The following is a 14832-nucleotide window of genomic DNA, read 5'->3' as shown; positions in this document are numbered from 1 at the left end:
CTTTGCAAGAGTGTGCGTCGTGGCTTCCTGGAAAAGAGGACATGACCCAGGGCGATCCTATTCATCCTTACCCCCCCCCCCCCCGCCGGCCTCCGCCCGCCGCCCTTGCCTGCTCCATCCCATCTGAACATGAACGGCGCTGGGGGCGTGAGGAGGCAGGCAGAACGGCCCGCGCAGGAGAAGTATCATGTTGCTGCAGCCTCGCTCCGCAGGCATCTCGTCCCGTCCCATCCCAGGGAAACTCTGACAAGTTGTTCCACGCGGTGGGCAATGCGAGGGCGTGGCCGGGTGGAGGGAGGGGAGTTCTTAAGCGGCCGAGCCAAGAGGGCAGGGCCCGGAGCCAGACCCCGAGGTGAGGCGACAGGACGCCCGGGCGCGGGGAAGCTGACGGGCCGCCAGAGACGCTGCAGCGCCGTGCGTCCCAGCGCGCCTGGTTTGCCTTTCTGCCCTTTCACGCCTGAAGTTTGGAGGGAGCTGTAGTGAAGCTCTCTGGGAACCCCGCGACTCGACCGGCTGCCCGGACTCGGCACTTTCTCCTTCAGCCGGCCAGCGTGGAGGCAAGTGGAGGGGGGAAGCGCTGTCAGGAGCGCGCAGGCACACCTCCTTGAGGAGAGCGCCCGCTCGCCAGCCGCGGAGTCCCTGCGCTCGACTGCAGTTGTTGTCAGAACTGTTCCTCTTTGGCTGCACCTTCGTTAGTGAGCGGTGAGAAAGGTAAAAAGAAAAAAAGGGGGGAAAGTGGGGGCGAAAGGAGGGGGCTCCGCCGGGAAACGTCTGGACCAATACGCGAGCACCAGACAGGGCCAGTTCTTCAGGCGAGGCTCTGTACGGGGCAAAGAAACTGACTTCTGGCAGGAGGGATGACTTGAGGCGCGCGGTGAGGCACCCATTGCTCAGTAGATGGGATTGAAACAGAGGGGAATGGTTCACTAGCGTGAAAGGTCACCCTGGTGCTCAACAAGTGGTTGTGACCCAACCGGACCACGAAGGCAGGATTATACGTAGTTATCCATGAAATGAATCAGAGGCTAATTTGACTTTTAAATAGTGGTCGAAGCATTGCTTTGCAAGCAGCTTGAAAACGGCTTAAATGGATATTATTATTATTATTATTATTATTATTATTATTATTATTATTATTATTCCTTTTGACAAACTTAATCTGACTGTAAAATGCATGATTGAGCTGTGAGCTGCTTACTCGTCAAGACTTCACCCCAGCTATAAGGGGGTCTAAATCAATTACATGGTAAGGCAAACATCTTCTGAGCAGTAATAAAGATAAGGTCTGTGCCTGCAAAAACTTTTGGATTGAGACCCCACCTTGGTATGGGTACATATAAGTCTTTGTAGGGGGCTAGAGGCAAGACCCCCAAACGCTGCTGCTGCATAAACCATTTGGGAAGCCTCTCTGAATAAACATGCCAGTTCCCCTTCTTCTGATAGAGCTCAGACAGAAATTCAGTGGGTGCAGCTTGCCCTAAACATTATATTGCCCTACTGAACTGTTAGCAACCATGTATGGAAATACATAAGTGGTTCTATAACTCATTATAATGTACACTTGATCAAAAATGGTGCTTTGTTGGCTGCTACCCCACTCCCTTCTTTGTTGGAGTTTCCACTTTGTTTATTGCTTGTTTATTTATAAAAGTCATTAGTCATATTCTCTGTAATGGGAACTTCTGAAGAAACATATAGAAGTAATTGGTAGAAAGCAAGGACAAAAATAGTTTGGGTATTCTAAATTCAATTAGGAAAACTCAAGATAAGTAAGGTAATAGAAGCAGACTGGCAAGAACAGGGGAGAGAGGACACTGAACTTTGTAGTAATTGTAATTGTGGGATACTCACAATGTCACCTGGGCAGAGTTACATCTTTCTAAGCCCAACCTTCAGTGTACTGAGAAAGGCTTTGGAAGGTACTCTACTTTGGAAGGTACTGTCAATACCTTTTGTGTTTGCTTCTGCTAATTAATCCAAAATAACTACACTGTACTGTGCTTCTGTGCTTCTCACAACTGCTAATCCTTACTTCATGCTTTGAAAGTTCATCTATTCCCATTATAGCTCTTAAACTGTTCTGATTGTGAGTGTGACAGTTGCATTCTTTGATGTAACTAATCTTGAGTACATGAGAAACAGGATCCGTTAAAATCTCATAAAGAATAAGGGTCAATGTAGGTGGCCCACCTGCCACCTATATCTTGTCCTCCAACAGACAGGTGGCAATGGGTTCTCTATAGCTGGCAATATTTTGTGACGGTAGAAAGGGATGTAGGTGGGAGCAATCTACGTACACAACTAAAGAGAATGGAGCAATATGAAGGAACTTACAGTAACAGCAACTGACACCTACCTCACATTTTGAGGGTATCTGGAATCTCAACAATGTGTTTGCCTGTCAAGGTACTAAGACTAGAATAGTGGGGTAGAGGTTTGCCTTATAAACGATGGCTCAGCAATTTTTGAAGTTGATGAAGAAATGTATATTTTTCAACATTGACTTCTTTATGAGCACTAAGTAAATGAAAAATTGTTAGATATTCTAAAAATTATTAGAAGTCTATCTCTAGGGGATAGCAGTAGATCCATAACAGTATTCTTTAAGCCCTTAAAATTGTTTTTCTTGCATTCTAATTTTAATAGAGGAAAAATAGTTCTAAATACATATTCCAAAATAAACACTTTACTGGCTTTGGGAAAATGCAATATTTCAGTGGAACTATTAACTTACATTGCAAGGCACTGTGTAAGTGAGAAAGGTATGTTATGTATGTTTTCATGTTGCTATAGCTGCTGGAAAATCCATATATTTATTACTGCTAGGAGTTTTCAAAGTGGAAAAGGGTACATATGGCTTCAGTGGAATGTTTTAAAAGTCAGATAAGTATCTACATGGTTTCCTGAATTCCAGCTTGAAAAAATGAATTACATGAACCAGTTGCATTACAATTTATGAATTAACAAAACTTAATAGAAAAAATATGTGTGAGTTATACCTTTACAGTTTGCTAGGATGTTTCATCGAATGTAACAAGTACCATTGTAAAAATGAGAATTTTAATAATTGTACTGTGGGAAATATTTGCATGGTACAATGCTATATGTCTTAGTCTTTCAATAGTTACGTTTTCAGATCTCAACACATAAGAAATCAGTGGCAAACTTTGAAGACAGTCAGGGGAGGAGAACAATTTGAAGACAGTCAGGGAAGGAGAACTACAGTGCTGGCATAGTGTACTTTGCCACCATGCTATTTTTCTGTTATGAATCAGTTTTCCCTAGCACTGTTGACGCATATTCTCCCTGATGCTGGAGGAAATTCTACTAGCTCAAGGACACTCTCTCCTTCTCTTCCAGTGGAAGAACCACTTAAGATGGAGGAAAGCTCCTTTGGCTTCAGGAAGACCTCATACTTTCACATAAGCTGGAGAGAGGCTTCTTGGGGTAGACGGAACACTTCAGATTTACTTAGTTGGGTTGTAGGCCATTTATGTATTATTACTAATTTTATTTACAAAAGTATACCATTTCTACCCTCATCCTGGCCATGAATCCTGCTAAAAAGCATACATAATAAAATATATCTCAAAAACCAATGAAATCAATTTAAAATCAATTAAAAATATGCAGACATGAAACAACAATTAAAACTTGGGGTAGAAAGGAGAGGTTTTTAAATGAATGTCATCTGACAAAAGTATTCACCTGCTGATTTGAGTTGCTCGTGGAAAACAACAAAGGAAGGAGAGAGCACCAGATTTAATGTGTCAGGTTTTCTGGACGGGATTAAACTCCCTTTAAAGGAGCAGGTCCAAACATGGAAAGTAGGAGCACCCAAAGCTGGGCCTTGGAAGATAACCATAGCAGGTAGGTTTGTAAGGAAGCAGTCAGTCCTTCAAATATGAAGCTTCCGCATCATGCAATGCTTTAAAGGTCAGTAAAAGTACCTTGGATTGTGCCCAGAAACAGACTGGGAATAGGCATAGATTGGCCAAGGGTGGAATGAAGGGTGGAATGATATGGACATATCCACTCCAAATGCCTCCAGCCATCAGTTTACAATTTCTACAATCTTCCTTGGATCAGCCAGAAGTGTGAGATAGAGCTGAGTGTCATCTGCATATTGCTTTTCAGATGACCTCACCCAGCCATTTCATGTCGATGTTGAAAACATAGTAGACGGCATGGACCCTTGTGGAACCCCAGGGGACTCAGCAGCAAAGCCCCAAGCCACCTTCTAAAACCTACCCCCTAGGTAGGAGCTGTATCACCATAAAACAATGCTAGCCAGAACCTGCCCAGAAAGACAGTCCTAAAGGATACCATGATAGATGGTATCAAAAGCCAATAAGAGGACCAGGAGAATTAAGAGCCACACTTCCTTTGTCTATCTCCCAATGCAGGTCATTCATCGGAGTGACCAATGTTGTTTCAATGCTGTAACCTGACCTGAATGCAGGTTGGAAAGAATCCAAACAATCAACTTCAGCCATTAAAGCTTGAAGTTGTCCAGCTGTCATCCATTCAGTCACCTTGCTCAAGAATGGAACATTTGCGAATGGTTGATAGTTGTTCCAGTAGCCCCTGTAGAGTTAAAGAAAGAAGACTTCCAAATGTCCTGCTTATATAATCAAATCCAAATCCATTTTATTGAAATTGTAAAAAAACTTATTATACAAGACAATACATAATATAGTAACAAAACTAATAAAACTATATAATCCAAAATATAATATTGTCTCAGCGTGAATCAAGAATCAGTTGAGTATACACATCAGGCTCTTGTATTTAATTGTGAAAGTTGTTTCATAGCAAAAGACAAGAACCTTGCAACCTTTTCAGTTACAATGCAACACTCATTATTGCTGCTTATATAATGTTGCAGGCTGGATTTAAACCAATGCTAGTCTTATTAGAATGGTACCATGCTGGTTTACTGGAAGGGTTGTACAGAGCCTGTGCACATATACGCCTCTCTTTGTATAAATAGGAACCCTACAATTTGCATGACAAAGGGGCAGTGGTGGGATTCAGATAATTTAACAACCAGTTCTGGTGGTGGGATTCAAATAATTTAACAACTGGTTGTTTACAAGCAGCATTTTAACAACTGGTTCTGCTGAAGTGTTGCAAACCTGCTGAATCCCACCACTGCAAAGGGGCACGCTTAAATATCCCTATGTATGCACACATATCAGAGTACTTGTACACATATATGGGCTCAGATCTTGTTATAAATGAACACATAAGTCAAAAAGAGCTTGCTGACATTTCTTGTCATGTGAAAGGGGTTTCAGATAAAATTAAATGCCCCATCTTTGGTTGTTTCAATTAGCAAGACTGATTAGATCAGGGGTAGGGAACCTGCGGCTTGAGAGCCGCATGCGGCTCTTCTGCCCTTGCACTGTGGCTCCACGAGCCAAGCCACCAGCCCCATCCTTGCCTGCCCTGCAGGCAGCAGTGCAGGTGCACCAACTGCCTGCGGTCAGCTGGGCCGCCTTGCAGGCTTCCTCTCTCGCCCGCCCCGTTGGAGCGGGGCGGGCGCTTTCCCGGCGGCCGGTGAGACCGAGCCGCTGGCCCCATCCTTGCCCACCCTGCAGGCACAGGGCGGACGCATCCATGCACTTCTCAGAATGAGCGGAGTAAAAGGTTAGAAAAACCCAATATATATAGTGTTATCTTTAATTTAAATGTCAAAAATTATTTGCGGCTCCAAGTGTTTTCTTTTCCCGTGGAAAACGGGTCCAAATGGCTCTTTGAGTGTTAAAGGTTCCCTACCCCTGGATTAGATTAATGTGTATTAAACTGATACAACTTGCAAATGAAACAGTAGTGTCAATCCAAGATTTAGTACTGAATAAGCCCCCTTTTTAGAGGGATAAATGTTGAACCCATCAGTGGTACAATGAAGAAGCATTTGTTTTGTGACTCAGATGTACCAAGAGGGTTGTCTTTCTAATGAGCTTTTATGTCCAAAGAATCTGGAGATAATATGAAGTTGTTATCAAACTGGTTGTAAAGTAAACTTTAGCTGATATATAGGACATGTCCAGAAAAAAGACAGAAGGAAGGACCAGAAACACCTGAGGAGATTATTATAGTAAGGAATTACAGTTCCAGCTAGCTAAAATATGACTTGAAGATTGATAGTTCTGCTACATTATTGTTAATGAAAATAACTGAACTCACTGGAATATTCTATTATATAAAAGGCTAGTCATGGTGACGATCTCAATTCCAGCCAATCACCATGTACGACCAACGTCCAGTCAATTGCCATGTATACATGGCTTGCAAGCGGGGCTTACACAGAATGGGTAAAAACAACACAAACAAAATAGTGGAATGTGGAGTTTACTTTTGCATGCACTCACCCTTCACCTCCACTGCTGGATAATTACAGTCACTGCACTGTCTGCTACTGCCTGAGGAAGAGCAGGTGCAGAAATCGGCTGCTCCCCATGAGAGGGTTGTGACTGCTGACAGCTACAACTACACCATTAACTGTTGCATGGTGATACAGGGGTCCAGGAAGAGGAGAAGAAGGAGGAGGGAGCTGGTAACTTGGGGCTGAGGGGGGAGGAGAGGCAAGAAGAGTCGCCCTTCTTGGTGGTCACCATTAACCCTTGTATGCCAATATAGGCATCCAAGAAGATGAGGATGAGAAGAAACCTGGTGACGTGATGCCAAAAGGAAGAAAGGCAGGAGGGGTTGGCCCCCTTGAGGGATGCCATTAACTCACCAACAGTTTTCTAGATCCTGTTGTATTTGTTTATACAACAGGCTTTACTATTAGTCTATACATATAATTCAGTAGTGAGTTCCAGATGACACACCAGAAGAAGCAAGGGCTGCTGGGAAGTGTAGCCCTTGATCATGCAGGAGGACCAGTTTGCTCCTCTTCCTGGAGGACTACACCAGGGCCAGAGCAAGGGGGAACTGCGCCCAGGATACACATGCACCTGCGCCCCCACCTGCCCCCACCATGCCCTGGAATGCCCAACTAGGCCCGCGCACCAGAGTGCGCCTGGTGCATTGTGCCTACCCCCACCCCTTTGGTACTATGCCACTGGATTACACTTCCCCAAAGCCTTTGCTGCCAGCTCCAACAGGACTGTGCATGCCTCAGACGGCAATGGCTGTTTGGAAACAGCAGTTTCTTCCCTCCTGCCTCCATTTGCCTGGAAAACTTTCCTTTGACAGGCACAGAGAGCTAGGGTAGGGTGGCAGAAAAATAGTGAATAGAGAGTTGGGATAGGAAAAGAGAAAGAGAAAGAGAGCTGGAATAAATGGGCAGAAATCTGGGATCCAGCTTTGCAAACTGAGGGGGACTGCAGATTTTTGCAAACTGGGGATCCTGGCTATGCAGATGGGGGGTGCTTATGGAGATAGGGAGAACTCTGTGCCTGGATCTAGCTTTGCAAGTGGGGGTTTCCTATGGAGATGAGAAGGACTCTCCCTATTTTCATAGGCACCCTACTGGCTCCCCCCTTTATAAAGTTGGATCCACAGCCCCCTCCCCCAGTTTGATGCTGACCACGCAGCAAAAAATATCTTCCTCACCTTCCCTTTGTTCCTATATCCCCACTGTATTTAAAATGTAAAGAAAAATATTATTTTTGCTTTCTTTCCTATCCATGTTCACAATGGAAATATCTCTACTATTTTTCCCTCTCTTCTTCAAAATAGCTGAGAGTGATTATAAGTCCCTTGCCCATTTCATCTTCAGAACAGAATTCTTGTGACATAGGTTAGGTTGAGAGAGTGATTGATCCAAAGTTACCATCTGAGCTTTATAGTTGTATGCAGATTTGAACCCAGGACTGCTTAGTCCTATGTTGATGCTCCAACTACTATATCACAGCAGTTTGAGTTCCTGTGTCTTACAAGATGAATGGGATTTGTTTTCTGTTAGTATATTTAGGATGCAGATCATGATAAACATTGGAAGTCTGAAATAACTATTTCCATTTTTCTACCAAAATGATAATGAAGAATTCCCAGAAATATTGAAAATGCTCTCACTTTTTATTCATTTTGTGATTGAAAATCAGCAATATAACATCAATATAATGTGAACCATCTATCAATGTTCTTCCAAAATCAAACATTTAAAATGTATATATTTAATCATTTTCAACTCACAAACTTCTCCTGTTGCTACTGAGGAAATAGGAGACATTGTGGCTCCACAGTTAGCAACTCTTACATACAGTTGTGTGCTTGTAACTTATAGGTAACAAACTGTTCTTTGGAATAAGGAAAAAACCCTCTGAATATACTTGGGATTTTAATTAATGGTGTTGAAGCAGGATTAGAGGAAACATCTGGCTAAACAAATATTGGGCGTAGATAGGTTGCAATGGTATAAATTAATAATGCTGGCCTTTATTTGTGCCGTGAAAGGGAGGTTTTGTGGAGATATAAGATATTAACCGTGATCACCATGTGCCATCTGGTGGATAGTTCAGTGTTTTACTATCAAAAACAGTGTTTTACAAAAAAGTACACTTGTACAACTGATATCTTTAGCACTAACTAGATACATTTCTTTGCTTCATATAATGACTGTTGCTTCCACTTAAAATCAGTTTAATGGTAATTTAATAACGTCGGGCCTTAATTAGACCTGTGTGGTTGTTACGTCAGATAACATTTTAAAAATCTGTGAAATAATATAAATGTGTTACAACCGATTTATGGCAATCCAGTAGCCCTATTTAAATCAATTTTCAGATACCATGGAGGAAGGAAGAGTTTAAGAATACTGACCCAGTGGGGTAAAACCAGTCCAATCAGAATAATAAATGATCACAGCTTTTAGTTCTTCCAAAACTATCACAAAAGTTAAAGTAGTGTTTTAATATTTTTTTCTGCCTTAGCAAAAAAAGAAAGAAAAAACCCTTATTACTTGCACAACATTTCCTTATGCTCTTTCATAATTTCTTATTGTGGAGTACAACTCATGTTGAACAATAGATCTTTTTTGGAATTGTTGGTATTAGTTCTATGTGCTAGGTTCAATAGTTTTCAATACTTTTGCTGCCTTTTTAAAATTCCTTCTAGTGGTAGAATTTATCTTGGCTCTCAAAAACAGTCCATATGGTAAATTGGCTCTAGTGTGACAAGGTTAACCAAAACATAAATAATTATTTCTGTCTGTATCTTTCCTGTATATAGAAAAACTAATTGTTCCCATAACATCTAGAAATGGAATTGACTTCGTACTATGTGAGCTAATAAATTTAATGGTCTCATGGCATTCATTGATCTATGAAGTAAACCTACTAACTTGTTCTGGGTCCTGAAAAATAAAAAAAACAGATCATCAATGAAACAGCAATAAAAAAAGAATATTTTGAAAAAATGGATTATGGTCATTGTTCAAAATAAATTTACTTTCATAATCAGACTTGAATAAATTGACCAATAATGGTCCCACTGGAGATCCCATACTGATACCATGAATCTGTTTATAAAAAGAACAATCAAACCTTTAAAAAAGCTATTTTCTAAAATAATATCCAATAAATCCAGCAAAAAATGTGTAGGGGGAACTTTGGATTCTCTCTTGTCTAAAAAGAACTCTACAGTAGTTTGAGTTTCCTCATGAGGAATATTATTGTAAAGAGCAGATATATCCATAACCTCCAGGCAGGCATCCCTTGGAACATGTTTACCTTCTACCTTACAGATTTATGTTGTTGCCATATCTCTGGTGTATCCACCCCCTTTTCTTTCTTACAAGATGACTGCACATGGAGTTTTGGCAACAATATACATCTGTATCCAATGGCTTAAACCACAAGCAACATGGGTAATTTTATCCACAATGTATAATGCACAATTTCATAAACAATAATTTATATAGTGCAATTTTCACAACTTTATACATTTACAATTTGTATTAAGGTGAGTACAATTATGTATAAAAACATTTGCAATTTGTATTAATGCAAGTACAATTATGTACAAAATAGTACTTCATATATGAGTTGTTGCTTCAAAGTAAACACAAAGGGTGGGGCTAGTTAATCTTTGGTATTGGTTAACCTCATAATGCCTTCTTAGACCCCCTCCTAAAATAAACAAAAATGCATCAAACATATATGGTGATTGTTAACCCAAATTTACATATGATCATATGTTAACCAAACTCTTATAAATATCCCACTTACTATTTTAAATTAAATAAATCCTTATTCTATGGGTTTATAATCACAAATTCTCCTATGGACCCTCTTCTGCAAAACAAATTTATAAAATATAAGTAATTGCATCAAAGCTTCTATAAACATTAAACTAATTTTAACTGCAATTTATTGCTTACCGTAACTATCTATCTCTAAGAATTTTCATAACTTGTAGTTCTCAACAAGACTGCATTGTTATTAGACATAAAACTACCTTTTATGTAAACCACATAAATTACATACAGCTGCTTACAAAAATGCTCCCAATTCCAGTCCTTGGTTAAGTCCTCTTGGAGCTATACACTTAAAGGCATACCTAATGAAGTCTTCATGTCTCAAAAGTCTTTGGCCCTTTCCGCACGGAGGCGGAAGGGCTTGGGTCGGCGTTTCTGATGCCAACCCGACGACGCTGGGACCGTCCGTATGGACGGTCCCAGAAAGAACCAGGAAGACGGCGCCACTGGGTGCCGTCGCCGGTCGACTCACCTGCTCTCCGGCCCTCCGGCGCGTCGCCAAGGCCTGGGGACACGCCTCCCCTGCCCTGCGCGCCTGCTTCCATGTCGCAGAGCAGGGGGGCGTGTCCCCAGGCCCCAGCGACACGCCGGAGAGCAGGGAGTGAAGGCAGGGAGTGGCGGGGGGAAGCGCCGGGAAGCCGCTGCTGTTCGCACGGCAGCAGCTTCCAGCCGGCGTTTCCAGAAAAGTGCGCTTCCCAGCGCACTCTGGAAACGCCGGCTTGGCGCCGGGTGGGCGGTGCGAGGGCGGCGCAGCTGCGAAGCAGCTATGCCCCCTGTGCGAATGGCGGCCTGGGGACAGCATTTCTGCCATCCCCAGGCCACCATATTCCGCCCGTGCGGAAACGGCTTTTGTTTCATAAGTAAGTCACTGCCACTGGAGCTTAATGTTCCCAACACAACAACTCTCCAGGGCTCATTCCACACACGCAAAATAATGCACTTTCAAGCTGCTTTCACAACTGTTTTTGCCATTCCGCACAGCTTCAAAGAGCCCTGAAAGCAGCTTGAAAGTGCATTATTCTGTGTGTGCGGAATGAGCCAAAGATTCTGGATGATGTTGTTTCTCAAAGAAGTGGGAAACCATAGGGGCTTCTATGACACATGTCCTTATCTGTGAAATATGTTGCAAAATTCTGACCTTGAATCGGCGAGTTGTATGTCCTACATACCACATTCCACAGGTGATTGCTATGCCATAAATTATATTGGTAGAGTTACAATTTGAAAAGCCAAATAACTTGACAGAATAGGATTCAGTAACAACCTCTTTACATTCTAAAGTCAAAGAACAAATAGAACATGAACCACATTTAAAGTGTCCTGTAATAACAGGCAGGATTTGAGACAATACCTTGTAATCAGTTTTAACTAATCAGTTGGCAATAGACCTATTCTTCCTCCAACCTATAAGTGGAAAAAGTTCACAACTTGTAACTCACTTATAATAGGCCAAAGCTTATATATATAAATATTGTCGCTATGCAAAGAAAAGTCAAAAGAACAGGTAATTCTTTTTTCTTCTGAATGGGTTTTAGGTATTAATAAGGAATCTCTGGAAATAGATTCAGCTCTAAGCCTGGCAGATTTGATAATATTCCAAGGATATGACCTATTTAAGAATATTCCAAGGATATGACCTATTTAATAAGTCAACTTCAACACTTTTAGCTGCCTTTTTAAAATCCCTTCTAGTGGTAGAATTTCTCTTGGCTCTCAAAAACAGTCCATATGGTAAATTGGCTCTAGTGTTGCAAGGGTGAAAGGAACCAAAATGTAAATAATTATTTCTGTGTGTATCTTTCCTGTATAAAGAAAAACTAATTGTTCCCATAACATGCAGAAATGGAATTGACTCCGTACTATATGAACTAATAAATTTAATGGTCTCATGGCATTCATTGAGCCATGAAGTAAACCTACTAACTTGTTCTGGGTCCTGCAAAATAAAAAAGAGATCACCAATTCCAGGCCTTGGTTAAGTCCTCTTGGAACTATACACTTAAAGGCATATGTAAAGGCTTGAAGTCGCTGTTTCATAGATCAGTCACTGCCACTGGAGCTTAATGTTTCCAAAACCACAACTCTCATAGGCTGATTTCGCATGGGCCAAAAACAGCGGTGTGAAAACGGTGTGAAAACAGTATAAACCCTTTTACACCGTTTTAAACCCCTTTACACCATTTTCACACTGTTTTCACACTGCTGTTTTTGACCCATGCGGAATCAGTCATAGATTCTGGATGGTGTTGTTTCTGAAAGAAGTGGGAGACCATAAGGGCTTCTATCCGTGACATACATTCCAAAATTCTGACCTTGAATCGTTGTGTTGAATGTCCTACAACCTATTCAGTCTACTAGATATATATAGCAAGATATATACATTTTGGATTTTATATAATGGAGTTTGAAAGAGGAGACCACAGGATAAATAATGGAAGATTATTTTAGAATGTAATGATCTTTATTTTCTTCCTGTTAAGGAATTAACTTTGGCTCATTCCGCACACACAGAATAATGCACTTTCAAGCTGCTTTCAGGGCTCTTTGAAGCTGTGCGGAATGGCAAAAACAGTTGTGAAAGCAGCTTGAAAGTGCATTATTTTGCGTGTGCGGAATGAGCCATAGATTTTGAGGTTTCTTTCCTTTTCATTAGTTCAGCAGAATAAAAATTCTGAACATGATCAACTGTACTGAAACCAAACATTTAAAAGAGGTAGTGTGAATTCACAGAATCAATCAGAAGAGCATTCTACATGACTGGATAAAAATATTGCCTGGAGCTAGAAGAAATATAACTTTAATAAGCTTCTATGGTATATGATCTAATAGTTAAAGCAAGCAAGAGCCCTCCTTTCTCATAAGAGAATGAAGTTTGTCCACCTAAAACTGCGCTTGATAAAATTCCTGAGCAAATTACAGAGATAACATATAGTCATTCAGACTTTATAGGTAGAAATGTGATCTGGTTTCACAAATGATGTGTATAGAATGCTGCAATCTGTGAACAGAAATTTCTTCCAGGGTCAGGAAGACTTGGGCTCATTCCGCACATGCAGAATAATGCACTTTCAAACTTCTTTCGAACAACAACGAGCTGTTTTGAAGCCATTGCAGAATTGCAAAAATCCACTCTTGCAAGCAGTTGCCAGGAAAGTGGTTTGGTCGGAAAACTCATTATTTTGGCGGTTGGCAAGGGGCCTTGGATAGAAATCGAAAGTGTCCGAGGCGGGCCTCCCCAGCGCCCCTGGACTGCTACCGGCCGCCGTCTTCTTCGGCCCGCCAGCCGCCCAAGCAGAGCCTCGAGGCGGAGGCGGTGACAACGCCGGCCTCGGCTCAGCAGCGGGACCCTCAAGGCATCACGGGACCTCCGTCGGCCGTGTCAGTGTGGCAGTGAAACCCCTCGCCCGAGGCAGGAGGGAGGCTCAGCCCCGGCGCCGGTGGAACTTACGGCCCAGCCCAGGACTGCAGCTCGGGAGCTGAGGAGGTAGCCCGAGCCAGCGAACGAGCAGGGCCACCGCCTCCGCCTCCACTTGTTGATGCCGCGGCTCGGAGAGCTCGAGGCCGCCCGACAGAGGGAGCCACCGCCCCAGCTCCTCAAGCTGAAGCGCCCGACGACCGGCAACTGTCTGAGCCACTGGCGCCTCTGGCGAGGCGGAGAACTTAGCCCCGCAGCTGGTGGACGGGCAGAGGCGCTACCGGTCGCGAGAAGAAACGAGCCTGGAGAGGGGAGGGTTCTTCAGGCTTGGGCTTGAGTGGTGGGTAGAATGGAAGAACGGAGGAGAAAAGTAGACGGGGAGGCTGGAAGGGAAGCAAAAGAGGGGCTGAGAAGGAGAGCTGAGGGATAGTGAAATGAGGGAGGACAGAAGCCAGGAAAGAGAGGCGGCCGGAGGGGCGGGAGAAAGAGGGAGAGAAGGAGGAGCGAAGCGTGGCAATGGAGGGCTGGGAGAAGGGAGCCCTGGGTGGCGTGAACAGAGCCTCCTCTTAGGGCTGATTTAGTCCGGGCTGGTCAGCCCGAGGGTGTCTACCAGGGACACCCAATTAATCCACCCCACAAGACCAGGGGTGAGGCAGGAGGTACCAACAATCCCGGGAAGGGATAGGAGGGACGGCAACCGGGTACCCCTTTGGGTGCCCTGGAGGGGGACCCTGACAGAAAGTTTTTATGATGTATTTCATGCTGAATTGTTTCTACTCTTCTGCAGCAGATATAATGAGTCTGAGTCCTTAATCATATGAATCTGTGTAATAGAAATAAAATTATTGCATCAAAAAGTTGTTACCAGATATTTGTCTCCTGCTTAGAAATAAAAATGACATTTTAGCTAATAGCAAGCAATGGCATTCTATTAATATATCTCTTAAATCTTTTAAAGGCTTTCAAAATACAAGGAATTACATAGGCCAATAGTTTCCAACCTGAGTTATATGTATTCCCAGGGGTATGTGCCAGAGTATTTGGGGGTATGTGAAAAAATATGCGCCGCTTCCAGCGACAGCCCAAAAAACGGCGGCCTGTGGGCACAATAAAAGCATGCACCCCCGGGTCGCCCGTCAAGATATGCAAGCGCTACAACGCTGCCTGCTGTGACAGCTGACGACGACTGCGCTTCCTTCCCCAGGGC

At 42.9% G+C, this 14832-nt stretch overlaps 1 protein-coding gene across 1 annotated transcript in view; it reads left to right on the top strand.

Moving 5' to 3' along the window:
- The first annotated feature begins 269 nt into the window (after positions 1–269).
- The window catches only part of HAPLN1 (hyaluronan and proteoglycan link protein 1), an 83327-nt gene continuing 68764 nt past the window's right edge, over positions 270–14832 (top strand). Inside the window, exon 1 of the mRNA XM_048503229.1 lies at positions 270–711. The gene's annotated coding sequence lies outside the window, so the exon portion shown is untranslated. The remainder of the gene's footprint in view (positions 712–14832) is intronic.

The sequence above is a fragment of the Sphaerodactylus townsendi genome, linkage group LG07 (genome assembly GCF_021028975.2).
Source record: "Sphaerodactylus townsendi isolate TG3544 linkage group LG07, MPM_Stown_v2.3, whole genome shotgun sequence".
In the NCBI taxonomy this organism is placed as follows: Eukaryota; Metazoa; Chordata; class Lepidosauria; order Squamata; family Sphaerodactylidae; genus Sphaerodactylus; species Sphaerodactylus townsendi.
The sequence above is the reverse complement of the archived record's forward strand: the minus strand, read 5'-3'. Positions and strand labels throughout refer to the sequence as shown.